Genomic DNA, 16,336 nt, shown 5'->3' with positions numbered 1-16,336 from the left:
AGTCTTAATAAATACTAGTATTATCAAGAAATTATATAATGTAGTAAAGAATTAGTAGTACCTTAATATTTTACCATTTGGCTACACAGCTTTGGCTATCACCACGACTAATCCATCGAGCAGCTGAAAGAATTGGTCGATCTGGTACTCTGAAGATATAGGATTAGCATGAAGTGAAAAGTTGATATATTGATGAGATGTTGAATATAATCTGGTAATCTGCATTATTTCTAAGTCTCATATAGTTTGTATATTTTTGTAGTGAGGAAGATAATGCTAATTTAACACTTCGATCTTGATTTTATTTACACCAATCACTTATTTCCCCCACAATTTCAAAATATGTAAAAGATACATGCCTTATTTTTATAAATATGTAAAAGATCAGTTCATGCCTTTTTGATATGAAAGGCAAATATATTACATATAAAAATGATTAAATTTTGAAGTAATTTGGATTACTGTTATGCTAGAAAAAATCCTTCTACTTAGGATTTTACCACAGAAAAAGGTAAATGTTGCTGTAAGTTAATTTTTTTAATAAAAGAATTAGTAAATAAACTGAGAATTTATTATGGCACCTCTAAAATCAGCTGACCCTGGTTTGAAATTAAACTAACATGCAAGCATGATTCTCCTTTGAAGCAGGTGGCTGAATGCTGACTAGGGGTATTCAAAATTTAAAATATTTCAAATTAACAAAAAAAAAATGTTAACTGTAGATGTGCACAAAAAAAAAATTTAAGAAATATTTATTATTTTATATAAGCTATCAAAGTAAAAAAAAAAAAATATATATATTTGAAAATAAATATATATTATATACTCTGTGAACCATATTTAGAAACTACATTTAATCAAGAAATTGCCACTATATTTTAAATTATGTTTTTAATTTCTTAAATGATTAATTTTCAATGAAATCAACAAAATTTAAACAATTTATAAAAAAGGGTAATTTTAAAAACTCAGTCAATATTATTTCAAACAAAATTTATTGTTATGTTATTGTTTCTATTGTTCCATCATTTTGTCTGTCTACTTGATCAGTGGTGTCTGCTTCAATGGAGTGGCGTTGCCTTTGCGTTTCTTGGCTCGAGTCAGAGGCGGGGGTTGACTCCCCGGTCGGTGGAGGTGTACCCATACTCTTACCGGTCTTGCTTTCCAATTCGGGGAACGATGGTATTGCCCGTTTGTGACGCCACCTGTACTTCCATGGCGGTCTTTTCTATCGTTTGGTGTTCCAAAGCGTCACGTTCTTGCTCACCACTGGTTGTATTCTTCTGTACTGCCTCTTTGGATCAACTCTGATCTCCATCAGAATTGGTGGGGTTTTTTTTTATTAGGTGGATCGCCAACCACGATAAATGTGATTTTGAAAGTAGTCTTAATGTCCCATGAGTACCGACGATAAAAACAGACCACCTCGGCAGTGCACTGCTTTCCAGGGCGTAGGGTTTCATACATCCTTGTTCCTGGAGGCCACCATTCCATGACTCACTCTGCAGAGACATTCACTTCTCTGCAATGCATGCATTACTATCCAGACCTCTTAATTACCTCTTTTAAGATTCTCTTAAAATGCATTTTCACAGTATAATATGGCCGATCTGGGTAGGAATTAAAACAAAACAAGCTCTATAAATTATATTATTGAAACAAAGATGAAGAAAAGTATGTTTGATGTAAATGATATTAACTTGTAATTTATAATTTAAATTTCAATTTAAAAATTTTATAAATTACAAGTTGCTGATGAATAGCAAATTGAATCAAATTATGATCATTAACAATCCAGGTGAAAACGGGGTATTAAATAATAGAAAGTAGTATTGAAGTTATCTTTAATCTGCAGGATTATAGAAAAAAATTAAATTGTATTATAATATAGTATATTATATACAGTAATCCATAAAGAGGTCCTTTTTCAACAACGATATGAAATACAATTACATTTAAAATTATGTATTTGAGGTGGGAGGTGCAGAATGATTAATAGCAGGTGACAGGTAATCTCATACAATAAAAGAGAAGGTGCTCGATTTCAGTTTTACAAGATTTGGGAAAATAACCAGCAGGCAAGATAGGGCATATACCCTAGAAGACTAAAATCAGGGGGTTTATATCTATAGTTTGCTCTCATATAAACGGGTTAATGTATTGTATTTTTAGATTTAACATTACCGTAGACGTTAACTGTATTAGTGATGGGCCTTTTAAATAAACTAAACTGATTACTGACTGATATACTGTAATAGTTCCTTGATGTTTCAAGGCAGAAAACTAATATACATTCAAATACAGTTTGATGGTGTCAAAAATTGATTTATAGATGTATGTATGTGTTGTATCCTTAAATTTGTTTATATGTAGATAATCAAAGGGACATTTTAGATTTAATTTTGTTGTTAATTATCATTTTTTTAAGAAATTACTTCATATAAATTAGATTGCAATCGAGAGACCCAGAAATGAATGATGCGGTTAACTGCAACTGATATCCAGGAAAAATTTAGAAATATAGGAAACAAAAATAAATTTTTAAGTGATAATTGGCTTTTATTTTCTAAAGAATTACAGAAATAAGAATTCAACAATGTAGATAATGAAAATTGTTGAGATTCAGATTGTTGTACTGCAGAGATAACACAATTATAATCTGAAAAGTATACTAACTATAAAAGAATAAGTGTGATATATATATTATGATATACAACTGCACATTCCTAATTCAAAATAAGTTCTTTTAATACAGTTTCTAAAAAAATATTCCTGTTTCAGCAATAATAAAGTATTTGATACATCAAACAATAAAAATTGATAGTTCCTATTAGTGACTAAGCATTATATACTAAATTCTTCTAATCTAAATGCTTTATTAAATGTAAATAAAACATTGTGTCAAATGTTGAAATAACACTGTCAACACAAAGTTTGTATCTAACCTATGTTCCTCACTGTAATTAGAGTGCTGATGTTAAATATGCTATTGAAATTGTGTTGCTATGTAAAGGTTTTACATAAATCGTAAATAGTTAATCAACTACTCTTTACAATTAAGAATAATTCCTGTATTTTTACTTTAAAAATATGCAAACATGCTTAGTAGACACGTATGATATCATACAGACATCTGTTGTTGCCTACAACAGTGCTTAAAATCTTATTCAGTCTAGCTTCAATTGTCTATACTGTGTGTCGTGTTCATCCAGGCAATTAATTATTGTTGCATTAGAGGTGAATTTATGCATTAATCTCAAAGTATTAATTATGAATCTATAAAAACAGCTTATAAATTTTATTTTGATTGCACACTTGGGGATCAGTGGGTGTGTGTGTGTGTGGGGTGGGTGGGGGTGTGTGTGTGTGTGTGTGTGGTTGGCGTGTGTGTGTGTGTGTGTGTAAATTATGTAAATTTAACATTATGCGAAATATAAATCACCTAAACATAGTAATTAGATCTTGCAGTTCAGTTTGTATTAAATTATAATTCATTCTTTTTAACTGATTTATATTCTTTTTTTTTTTAGATACATTTATGTTCAATATCATTTAAAATTTCACAATACATAACATAATTTATGATAAAAGAGAAATCATTAAAAAAAGTAATATAATAAGAATAGAATTTAATACAGACTGAAGATGAAGGATACTGTGAAAAACAGTCAGTGGAAATAGTAAATAGAAATATAAAATATAACAAATAGAAATATAAAAGAATAAGTGTGATATATATATTATGATATACAACTGCACATTCCTAATTCAAAATAAGTTCTTTTAATACAGTTTCTAAAAAAATATTCCTGTTTCAGCAATAATAAAGTATTTGATACATCAAACAATAAAAATTGATAGTTCCTGCTAGATATTCATTGTACTAAGGTATTTGTACTCAGTAGACCATTTAAAGTTAGTGAAGCACAAGAAAAAACATGTATTCAATACATATAAATTACAATTACTATTAATACAAATAATGCATCTAGATGTAATATAAAAATCGGGCAATTCCTATAAAATTATTGAAAATATTCGTCTTTTACTTTTTTCCAGAATAAAATTTATTTCAATTTATACATAAAATTCATCTGTAATTTATTTTATAAAAAATAGTCATATTTTTATATTTAGTCATATTGATGTATCCATATCAAAAATCATCACCCACCTCTTTTTTTGATTAAAACAAATTTTGTAAAATAGAAGATTATTATTTATCTACAGTAGATTTAAATTAAAAAAAATCATAAATTGTAGTAATGTGCTTAAAAAATCATATAAATTGTAGTAATGTGCTTAAAAAATCGTGTTAAATTTTAATTTTCATTAAACTGTAAATTAGGAAAGAAATGTTTAATTTAAAACAGATATATTAAAAAAAATATCTATGTTGTATACAATAAAATAAATGTTCCCTCACTTTAAATAATGTCCTAAATTTGGTGGTTTTCCTTTCTAGACTGTAGTTCAAAGTTACCACACAAACGAGATGCTCACAGGTAAATGATTTCGACTATGTGTATGACGTTAATAGATTCAAAAACAGAATTGCTATTCTGTGTTTCTGATTGGTCAATCATATAGAGTTGTTTACTACTTGTTATAGACTCAAACGACTCCCTCATGACGTATCTAATCCAAACAACTTTGTTATAAGAATAGACAAACAACTTTGTTATAAGAATTGAAAAAGTTAATTACTTTTCTGTGTTTCTGATTGGTCAATGGTATTACAGTTGTTTAATCAATCTAATGAATCCCTCCTGACGTAACTTAGTAATCTTCAATAAATAATCTCATTAAAATATATGTTTGAATTTAAAATAAAAAGAAGGAACTAATTTCAAATCGATTTTTTTTTTTGCTTTTACCTTTATTAAAATATTTTATAAAAACAAATTACGTCATCAGAATTGTCAATGTAGTTGAAAATAACAAAATTTTTTTTTTTTTTTTTTTAGTTAAGGAAGAAAAAAATTTGTACTATTATGTACGAATAACACATTAATATTTCATTGATGCCAATTAAATTCTTATTCTGAGTTATTCGTACATAAAACGAATTTGGTAATAAATTAATTTCCAGAAATAATATTTTTTTATTAATGGGGATATATTAGGTCTGCGCCTTTCCTAACACCGAAGGGAATTTTAGAGAATTTTCGTAAAAAACCTATCTTATTTCAATTAGACTATACACGCACACATCATTTTTGATTGTCTTAAAACGCCAAAAATTACTATCCTCACACCAACAAAACAAGTGCTGACTGCAACGACGACAGTTTTGTCCTACAATTCAATTTACTCGGTTCTCCTGAATTACTTTGATTAAAATTCAAAATCAAGAAGCAGATTTACAAATTTAATAATCCAAAAACATACCCTTCTGTCTTTGCTCTGATGCACATTTGGGAGTGAGGTTGATGCCTCATCCTAAACAGATTCCAGGCCTCCTTTTATATTTCTGATGGACCTTGACCTCCAGCCTTTTACTAACGACAGATTCTTAAATGACTGTCATCCGGTACGGCAAGACCTTTCCTACTGTCCTTTATGTCCCTAATTTGCAAAATGCCTTTAAAGGCATCCTGTAATTCCTTTCTAATTTCTAAAATATTAACAAATATTTTAGTCTGTAAATGCCTACTGAAGAATAAATCTCAAAATCTCAAAAAAATTTATAGATACTACCGTAACTGTATATCGCATGTCTCCCTGAAAAATTTTATTTCCACAGATGACAAAAAGGCTGATACCCGATTACAATTTTTTAAATCATTTTAAAATATACTATAACTTTTCATTTAGTGATTAATATTTTATAAAACTCAGAGATTTAACATTATATAATTGTAATCTGGTATCAGCCTCTTTTTGTCATCTAAATCTCTGAGTTTTATAATATATTAATCACTAAATGAAAACTAGGATTCAAACCCAGAACCTTCCAGAAAGAAGCAACTATGACCTAGATGTCCAAATAAATATCAAATTTCTAGTGACATTACCAGAAATATATTGTAAGAAATAAATCTTAAGATAAGATTGATAATTATTTATTAACTGAATGTGACATTCTATGTTGCATTAAATTTTGTTGAAATTCAATTTTTTTTTTTTTTTTTTTTAAAATGAGCTCATTGAAATAAGGAAAAACTAACATTGTCGCTGAATCATTTTTGTTAAATACCTAGTTAAGTGTAATATCCTTCGATTTAAAGTTTAATTAAAGCATCTGAATTTTTTTACTTTAAATATTATGGACTCCCCGTTCGGGAGTAGAGTGAAATGTATTTCGCATAACTCAAAAACAATGATGTTGAAATTTTGGGGTTAGGACTGTTGTAACATCTAGTTGTGAAATCTCCCTTTTTGATTGAAATTGACTTAACAATTTGGACTTAGGACTTAATGATTTACCGCTTATGATTTTCAATCATAAGCGGTTCTTATTTTCATTGGTTCCAGAGTTACAACTAAAAAAAAATTTTAATTAATGAAATATTTTGATCTTACAAGGGGAAGGCACATCGGTTCAAATCATACTTCATCTTCTCGCTTTTTTTAACTTTATTTTTTAATTTAAAATTGATTTATTAATAATTATTAACCTCAGATTGTAACATATTTTTACGATAAATAATAATTCAATAATAAAAAAATATTTTATTAATGAAATAAAATTATATATGTAATTTAATAGGCGTACAATTAAATCATGTGGTGTCTACATCAGATTTTTTATGAATACCTATTTATAATAAATAAATACAAAAAAAAAGTTTCTACACTTGTAGAGAACTTGAGACTACTGTTTTGTGTTCTTCAAATACGAATAGATTTGTTTAATTTTTGGGGCTCCCATAATCAAAGGGAAAGGGGATTCAGGTAAAATTAATTTTTAAGAAAATCTCTAAATGCTGATATTATAAAGAAACTTTTTAAAATTGTTTAAAAAATACAAACATACAGCCATAATTCTAAATAAAGTTGTAATTTTCTGGGAAAGGGGTGAAAATTAAAAAAAAAAACTTGCTAAACAGGCAAGGACTATTAAAAAACTAAGGTGTTTAATTTTTAAATGCGATCAAAATCTTACGGACATGGATTTAAATTTAAAAGAAAATTCAAAATAATTGTTTTCTTTTACTAGAGCGTTGGAGTTTGATGGGCAAGACTTTATACGAATATAAATATTTTCTTTTAATAAAACCATTTTTTGCGGATTCATTCCTCTTCCCCAAATATTTTTATTTACCTTATTTAATATTTTATATTTTTTTTTAGTTTTGTAAAAGACATTTTTTCCCTCAATAAAGATTTGAAATTTTATTTCAGCCAAAATACCTTATCCCTTTTTTCAAATTACTGCAAAAATTTAATATATTCTTCCCAATTGAAGGTTAAATATAATATACAGAGTATAATATAATATACAGAGTTTAAATATAATCTGCCCACGAGGTCCCGAGATATCGGACCAAACACAGGCCAATATACTCACGTACTGATATGCAAAAACGTCCTTCTGACAAAAATTTGTTTTTAGAATTAGAAACTCTGGGAAGATTTTTTCGCAGATTATTTACAATTTTTAAAAATTGAGATCATTTTTTTAAAATGTGTCCTTAAGGAACATCTTTTGCTGCACTTCATTTAAATTACATGTTACATGTACACATGTTTTGCTGCACTTATATCATTTTTATAAACTTATATCATTTGAAAGTGAGATACGATCCTCCAATTCTTTAATAAAATGGACAGTTGCACGATTGCATTGTTGTGGAGATCACATTGTGCATCACTTTTTGTACTGTCCGTATCAGCATTTTATATTAGTTTCGTTTCATATCGCTAAGTGAGAACGTGTCGATTTTGTAACCATGTGCATGTCGGTTCAAATCCGACTTCATATACATACATTTTTTTTTAACTTAAATTTATTGATCTATTAATAATTATTAACTTTTGTTTGTAAAAATATTTTTACTATAAACAATAAGTTATTAATGAAAAGTGTATGTAAAAGGAAGTCGTGTGGTGTCCAAATCAGATTTTTTTATGAGAAAGAAAAGTTGTGACAAGAGCGTAATCATTTAACTGGTAATAAGATTCCCAGTTTGAGTTTTTGGTCGAGATTTGCTCGACTCCCAAACGGGGTGAGTATTCATAATACTTTCAGTTAAAAAAAAACTTCAGATGCACGTTAAATTTTTAATACAAGGCTATTATTACACTGTTAAATATTACACTTTTAATTCAATAAATATTTAACAGAAATGACGATATTATAGATTTTATTTTTGTTTGTTGTATTTCTAACGAATTAAGACCATTTATTATTTTTAATTTTTTTACTGTATTTAAAAAATTTTTCTTAATTTAGTCAGCTCATTAATATAAAATAAAACAGAATTTCAACAGCCTTTAATTCAACTTAGAATGTCACGTGCAGTTAATAAATGTCAACATTTATATCTAATATTCTGACTATATCATTAGATATGTTATTTATGTGGACCTCTAAGCCACAGCGGTTTTCTTTTGGAAGGTTCTGGGTTTGAATCCATCAGGCGTGGAATGAGGTCTAGATGAAAAAAGTTAACCGATTAGAATTTAAAAAAAATTATATAATTATAATTGGGTTCAGCCTTTTATGATTGGCAAATAAATGTTTTCGGAGAGAGTCATGCAATGTACCAATATGGTATTGTTTAATTTTTTCAGATTTATTCTTCAGTTAGGCATTTACTGATGGAAAAATATTAATTTTTTGAATTTGTCGCATTAAACCCTTTATTTATGTTCTTATTATTAACGTCAGAGTCAAGGGCTTAAAGTTTTGTTCGTTCAGTTAAATAAGATAAGGAAAAAATTGTGAAATCATGGACTTTAGTATTATGATGACACTATTTTTAAAAAATTATAATATTAATTTAAAAAAAAAATAGTATCTATCGCTTTTAAAATAATTTAAAATCATTAGTCATTTAAATTCATTCACTTGTGAGATAATGTGTCGTATGTTTAACTTATACTTATTTCTGAAAATTCTTCACCAGAATTATGTAAAACAGATAAAATCATAAAAAAAAAGACAGGAATAAAATTCGATAAACAATAATATTATCGCACAGAGGATATTGATAATTGATTTGTTACGATATTGTGGAAGTCCCCATTTATCTACAGTTCTCGAATTGGAACCAGAAGGAAACTTTACATGTTCCATTGTAGTTTCTATAAAAGTGCAGAAAAGATTACAGAAATTACCGATCACTGAATTCCAACGTACAAGAACGAAGATAAATTAATAGGTTTTTAGAATGACTTTAAATTTGAATGCCTGAAGGACGGATGAGCACGGTAAGCATAACTATTTTTGTCTGCTTGAACTCTGCGCAAGCGTGCATCAAAGCAATTAAAAACATGGTACCTGTTTTTTTAAAGATTTAATTTTTTTGTAATTAAGTGGAAAACGAATTCCCATTAAAACTAGTCAGGAATCTCAGCTGTACATTACAAAAAAGTAAGGTTCCTAATCTACCGTGTAAACAGCAAAAAACAAAGGACAAAAATGAGAATCCTAACCCCATTATCTCTGATTAAGGAATCCCACGCCCAGTGTTAATGATTTATAAAAAAAATGTAATGTCATTGAGCTAAGTAGCACATGTGACAAAACTTGATCCATCAATATAAAATATTTTTAATAAAAGCAGACAATTTAAGTTATTGGTTGTGAAACTCTGATTGAGAATTACATTCATGTTATTACAACGAATAGATTTTTTTATTAATTATAATTTGGAATTTATAGAATTTTTTATTATTCACTTGTTTTGTCACATATTTGTATTAAACAAGTTATAATATTCACCACAGCCTTTCAATTAGAACAAGCACGTTTCTTGATTAGAACTACGTATGACATATTTATGTATAACATGTTGTTAGCTCAGCTCCCAGGTCGTTTTCACAGGACTTAACCCAACAGACAAGGCCATTATATCTTCTCATAATATTTTACCTCTGTTTTTAATTATTTTAGTGCTTTTTTTGAGCATGTATTCATTTCCGGTACATGTGGTTCATAATAATAAAATTGGATGAAAATATACTTGGATCGTGTGTACTATGTGGTACACAAATATTATAATTCACATATAATTTGATAAAATTATTTATACTGTAATAATTAACTAAATACAAACTGATTCTAGGTATATTTTATACTATGTACAACTTGATTGTTTGTATGTTCATCAATAGGATCGCTTTATTTCTTGAATTTCATTAGGCAGTTCGCCATTAACTTTTTAGTAAATGGCAATTTCTGTGATATGCATAGTGTGAGTTTTTACAGATTTTCTCATGCAGGAACTATAAGTAAGCACCTTTTTGATCAGATACATCTGTAAAAGATTTCAGTTCGTATTGTAGATAGTTTAATTCATGACCTCTTTTCTCTTTTCCCACTTGTGGCTGACAGTTGTCAGAAACAAAACCTCTTTCTTATTCACCCACTTCCCAGCAATAACTTTTGTACAACTGTCATTTCTCCCCTTTGTAATCTTCTCTACAATTTCCTTGCTGTTGTGTTTATTTCTTCTTAGTGACCCAACAAGGGAACCTTTTTTTTTTTTAGGTCACTGGCTAAATGTATGCTTGTGTAAAAGTTATTTACACGTAGAATTCAACCTTGGTTTAAGAGGATTGATTAATCTCAGGACAACTTGAGTTGCAGTGGTGTCTGTTACCCTGCAGGAACGAATAACAATCTTTACCATCATAAATGCCTTCTAAATACAGCTTAAAAGTTTTAATCCACATTTGTCATTTCCCTGGCAAGTACTGCTTAAATTTTAATGTCCTCGAAAAGAAACAGCCTCGTCGATACACTTTGTGGATACACTTTTGTGTATCCACAGCCTTCTGAAATCTAATATTCAAAAGACAACTAGTGGGTTTATTTTATACAATCTATCCTCTGGAGGACATTGTTAGCTATCAGAAAAGTGTAATAATTTTAGGAGACTTTCAAACCTTGTTCTAGAGAGTCCACATGAAATTCCTTTTTTAAAGAGGATTTGTACTAAAATAGTTTCTTATAGGATTTTTTTGTTCAAACCCATCCACATACATATTCCAAAAAATACTTTGGTTTGCAAGGAGAGAACCTCATATTTTCTTGAAGAATATTTTTAACTTCTGTTCAATATACAAGTATTTATTTGTTTCAAGAACTATTATCTTAAGTACTGTACCTCTTAAGTTCTGCAGGTATAATTGGATGAAGTCCTGTAGCTCTTTCATAATTGAGGTCTCCATTTACGTCACCCCATATCACATCAGGAATAGGGCTATTTGCTCTAGGTAGACCAAAATCATCATCATCATCATTGCCATTTTAATTGAACTAGGGCTTTTTGAAAAATCATTAGGCCTAAGAGTATTTGGATTATTAGGAATTGATGTTGACTGTAAGCAGTAAGTGTACTGCTTTTTCTATTTTTACCTTTTGTGTGACCTTTTTTTATTTTGCATTTTTAAATGACAATTCATCATTAGAATCTGAAGAATTGCCTTCTTCAAAGTCTACTTGCAAATCTGGATCTTCATCTGTTGCATCACTGCCAAATAAATCACTCTGTTCATTAGATTCCTCTCCTTCTGACTCATCACTCATGTCACACAGTTCACTTCATTTCTAACCATTCACTAATTTTATTATCCATTTTTATCTTACCACCTACATGTCTGTTATCTAACAACAATCAAAACATTCAACTGCCTTCTATAACTTGACGTTATTTTATACAATCCAACCAGATTAGTTACAATCCCAAGTTTAGTGTATACAATATGTAGTACACATGGGAGTTGACATTTAAATCAAAAAACCTTTTGATTGCTTATCGATATACTAATATAAAAGTATGTTGAATAGTATTATCACTCTGTACAATAATACAAAAGAAATGGAATAAATGCTATGTCTACATAAATGTTTACTTGCTGAAGCAAGTAAAACAATCTCCATTTCAACAATTAATTCAATATTAACAATTTTTACTATAAAAATCTGAGTATTACTGTTTTTGCATATGTTGACATTTCAAGATGCCCTTCATATACCAAAAAAGTAATAGAAATTTCCAAATGTATGTACATTCATAAGTTCGCCTGTGTTTATATCTCTTCTGGTAAAAATTACCTTGTCTGGTAAAAAAATTAACAATTTTTTACATTTTCTCACAATTTATACTTTCATAAAAGTTACGAAAGTTACATTCATAAAAATAAATAAAACAAAAATAAATTTAAAATAAATCAAAATAAATTAATACAAACTGTGATAGACTTTTAACAAAATCTACATAAATAATTTTCTCTTTGGGGTGTTAATTAGCATGCAATTTTAAATTAAAGACGATTAAAAGTCTTTAAAAGATTAAAAATCTAATTTTTCTTGTTTAGTATGAATATTTAAATGTAAACATAATTTTCCTCTTTTAAATGAACATTATGCGTTTTTAAATAGTATTTTTGATTAAATGACTTATGATAAAAGTTACAAATATAATTTGTAACATTTGTATGAATATTAATAATATGTCTCTTTAAATTGTATTTGTGATTAAATGACATTTGACAGAAGTTGCAAACATAATTTTCCTCTTTTGTATGAATATTTAAATGCAATTTTAAATTATATATCTCACTGAAAGACTGGACAAAAGTTGCAAAAAAGGTTTTTCTCTGTTCTATGAATATTATTAAGATCTATTAATATCTTTAAACTGTTAATGTAAAATGGCTTTTGACAAAAGTTACAAATTTCTCTTTTGTATGAAAATTAAGATGTCTCTTTAATTGGTATTTACTATGACATGACTTATGACAAAAGTTGCAAATATAATTTATCTCTTTTGTATGTATATTAAGATGTCTCTTTAAATGGAATTTATTATTAAATGTCTCTTGAGAAAACTTAAACATAATTTTCTTGTTATGGGTAATAAGGTGCGTTTTATATCATCATGAATAAGAGACTTTTGACAATTTTTTTTCTTCTCTTTAGCATAAAAGTTAAAATATGTCTCTTTAAATAATTACAGCTGAATCTTTTATTACAATATTCACAAACCAATTTTTTTCCTTTTTGCATAGGTAACTTGTTTTCACTACTTATATTTTCAACTAAAGTTTCTATTGTAACATCACTGTACGCACACTGGATTTTTTTTATAATTCCATGATGTACAGAATTATTTACACATCTCTTGCAAGTAATACAATTCTTGGTACTTCCCATGTAGGTTCCTTTATTGAGGGTAACCTGTAAATTAAAAATAACTAAATTAAAAGATAACTTATGAATTAATATAAAAATATTTCAATTACAAGACTAACTATTTAGCAAATTTATAACTGGTGAATATATTTTACTTCTATATTCATTTGATCAGATCTACAAACCCACACATTTTATTTATGTACAGAATGTTTGTGCTAAAGGTACCCAAAACATAATGCCCTCCATTAAGGAAAGCAGTCATTGTAATCTCTTACAACATAGGCTAAAACAACAGGATATATCCCCCAATTGAACTGTGTATACAAACTGATGAAGCGCATTGCAAAAGTGCTAATATATATACTTACATACATACAGTAAGAAACTTAAAAACCGAATTAAGAGCTTGTACTCCAGTTAGCACCATTATTGGTTGTGTATGTTATGACTAATCTACTGCTGTCAGTTGTAAACTATTCATGCTTCAGTGCAATAAGTTTTGTTTCTTGAGTAAGAATAAGTTATTATTTTGGAAGCAAATTACTGTTGTTGAATCCTTTCTAGGAAGACATTAAATGGAACACATTCTCAATTATGGAATCCCATTTCAAATTGCACAATGAAATAAATGGCCTTCTTTAATTACTCCAGAGGTCATAGCCAATATTTGAAAAAGGATTTGTCAGACCAAAAAATTTATATAATAGTGACACAATAAAGCAATTTAAAACATTTATTTTGCCTTAAGATTCTTCACAATTTATATTTGAAACCTTATCGTGCAACAATATATGAGAACAAATTGAAATATCTTAATTAATGTGGATCAGCTTCTCAAAAACATTGCCAATGGACAGATAGACCCAACAATATATTTTTTGTCAGATTGAGGCATGATTTCATTTATCAAGGTTAGTGAATGAAACTCCTGATGTTTCTGTATAGAAGGGCAATTGTTTTTACTGTACCGTCAATATAAAAGTGTTCTGTACAATTTTCAAACAATTCTATACCTTATTAACAGATTGTGAGGAAAAAAGTCTTCTTACATCGAGATGAAGAAACAATGTGTTGCACATAAACAACTCCAACTCATTAGCACACATTCTTTCAGCTTTTACTGTTGCCAGCGGACAGTAAGTGTTTCCCAGATCTGTCTAGTTGCAATTTCTTTCTTAGGTTATTTGAAGGATTAATTAAGTCCAACACTATCAATAAGTGAAAACAAACATTCACAATAAAAAACTAAAGTAACTGAAAACACTTTGCGTCAGGTGGCTCCTAGTACAATTACTTCAAATATCTTTAGTAATATATTCAATTTTTTTAATGTAAATACAGAATTAAATTTTATAATAAAATTTTATGTCAAAAATGTGTTTACTCTGTATTGGGTCTCTTTTTTACCTAATTGCTTACCTAATAATATTCAAATATGAAACCCAATGCAATTAACAACAAATCAACCAGAGATTATTAAAATGTAAAAGAGGTTAAAATTACACACATTTCAGTCATCGCTTAACTTTCAAAACAGCACTTTTACCCAACCATATTGACCATTTATCATTCACACACAGCTTAATAAGTTGGTATTAATTAAACAGAATTGAAAACAATTTTTTTTTATGACTGAACACAAGTTAAATGAACTTAAAAACAGAAACAGAATTAAAAACAATTTTTTTTATGACAGAACACAAGTTAAATGAACTTAAAAACCCAAAATTCACAAATCAAGTAATAAGATAATCCAGTGGGGTGCCAATTTTCCAGATCTCCAACAACTGGACTACTAATTCGGACTAGGGAATTAAAAAAAAAAAACTAATACATTAATTGAAAAAATTAAATACTATTCAAATAGATTTTTTCTATCAATTTTTATTTTACTGGATTTCTTAACAATATTTAACAAGAAACATATTTGCTATAACTTGAATATTCAAGGAATAAAAAAATTTGACTCAGGAAAAAGTTATTATATAATAAGACTATGCATTTTATTGACAACAATGATTTTGGATGTGCTGGGCAGTTGACAAGAAATAGAACATCTTTCTGTTTCTCAAAGACCCATTTTTCAAAGATTTCACTAGTAAACCCATGCTTTTCTATTGGCTTCATACTGAATAGATAAGATTTAACATTAGCGAAATATTATTCAATTTACCAGAGGTTTCAACTTTTCTGTCCCCACCGTATTTGCACCTAAAAGAACTGTGATGTGGTCTTTACTTCAATTTCCACTTTGGCATTTATCACCTTTAAAAGTTAGTTTTGTCTAAATATTTGTAAAACAGTCCAGTTTCATCAGCGTTAAAAATGTCAGATTTGTTGCATGTACTCATCATTTCTTTTAGCGTACTGTTTATCCATGTATTACAAACTTCTTTTACACTGGCACTATGAACATTTTTAAAAATTATTCCATGCCTATCTAAACTTAAGCCAACCAACTCTAGTTCTGAAATCGATGCAATTGAACTAACTGTCTTGCAAAGTACTTGACTTTCTCATGTAAATTTGGTCCACTGATAGGTAAATTTCAATGGTGACTGTTTTTAAACCTCTCTAAAACAAAATAAGACCCTTGTTTAAAGTAGCTAACAAACCCAAACAGACAACAAAAACTATGCATATGAGCTGAGATGGTTATAAAGACACACTGACTGTGTTGGTCATTGTCCTTTATAGAAGTGTCTTCTAATGACAAATGAGTTCCAGTGAATACTTATGCCTGATGCCTGATGTTTAAGATTTCGCTTCCCTCGATGATTCTTCCTTTTTTTTTATCATGTGGTAACAGAAGTGAATCATGCTTGTTTCATGTTTTGAACTGAAAATAGGATCAGTAATATAGGACTTCAAAAACAATGTTATAGTCATGTTACCAAAGAAAGAAAGAGCAGATAAATGTTAAGAATTATAGAACAATTAGCTTAACTGAGAGGAGAGTGGAAGAAGTGTTAGAACACCAATTTGGTTTCAGAAAACGTATAGGGACAAGAGAAGCAATTTTAG

General features: G+C 28.4%; 2 protein-coding genes across 7 annotated transcripts in view; one reads left to right on the top strand and one right to left on the bottom strand.

The window, feature by feature from the left end:
* The window catches only part of LOC142327594 (uncharacterized), a 105,071-nt gene that overhangs the window by 29,376 nt on the left and 59,359 nt on the right, over positions 1–16,336 (top strand). The window lies entirely within an intron of this gene.
* The window catches only part of LOC142327595 (uncharacterized), a 30,238-nt gene continuing 22,878 nt past the window's right edge, over positions 8,977–16,336 (bottom strand). For all 3 annotated transcript variants that reach the window (XR_012757021.1, XR_012757022.1, XR_012757023.1), the window contains one exon: positions 8,977–13,354. The gene's annotated coding sequence lies outside the window, so the exon portion shown is untranslated. The remainder of the gene's footprint in view (positions 13,355–16,336) is intronic.

Source organism: Lycorma delicatula, chromosome 7, assembly GCF_047948215.1.
Source record: "Lycorma delicatula isolate Av1 chromosome 7, ASM4794821v1, whole genome shotgun sequence".
Classification (NCBI taxonomy): Eukaryota; Metazoa; Arthropoda; class Insecta; order Hemiptera; family Fulgoridae; genus Lycorma; species Lycorma delicatula.
Note: the sequence above shows the minus strand (reverse complement) of the source record. Positions and strands in the feature narration are given on the sequence as shown.